The sequence below is a fragment of the Wasmannia auropunctata genome, unplaced genomic scaffold (assembly GCF_000956235.1).
Source record: "Wasmannia auropunctata unplaced genomic scaffold, wasmannia.A_1.0 LD336090.1, whole genome shotgun sequence".
Lineage (NCBI taxonomy): Eukaryota > Metazoa > Arthropoda > Insecta > Hymenoptera > Formicidae > Wasmannia > Wasmannia auropunctata.
In genome coordinates, this window is record NW_012026800.1 from 4296792 (window position 1) to 4297402 (window position 611).

Here is a 611-nt window from a genome sequence, read left to right on the forward strand (position 1 = left end):
CTTTTTTTTCCGCTGAATATCTTTTGTAAGGAATATAATATGTCTCCTATAAGAATGAATATATAAAAATTTAGCATTTAAAACAATAATCGGACTGTACATACGTCTTTGTCCCTTAGAAATTATATATCTTTACGTTCATTCTTGCTAATTCTTTAATTATTATTATTAATTATTATTTTTTAATTTTAAATAACAAATTAGAAATGCTAAGAATTTGCTAAAAAATTAAAAGATTCTAGTTATATGGACAGCTGTATTACAAACCTGAATTTCTCCTGGAATAACACTTTGTATTTGCAAAGCTATTTCTTGTAACCGTTTTTGGGTTATTCTGAAATATAAATACATTACATTAATTATTATTAAAGCAATAGTATAGCATAATATTATAAAAAATATAATAGTATAATTATTTTGGAAATGCAGATTGAAGTACATAATCTTTTTGTATTTCAGAAACAATAAATGTATTTAGTATAACAATTCTTCAGGATAAAATATTAAAAATGACTTTGTACCATTAAATAGAAAAACGTTAAAAAATTACTTACTTTTTATTTTCATCTTCCTTTAATTCGTGTTTTATAATCGCTGAACAAAGTTTATTT

General features: G+C 21.9%; 1 long non-coding RNA gene across 1 annotated transcript; it reads right to left on the bottom strand.

Moving 5' to 3' along the window:
• On the bottom strand, nucleotides 1–611 carry LOC105447972. Its single transcript, XR_974180.1, has 3 exons — nucleotides 555–611; nucleotides 268–334; nucleotides 1–46 (listed from the first exon to the last, which is right to left on the bottom strand). It is a non-coding gene; the product is annotated as an uncharacterized LOC105447972 (long non-coding RNA).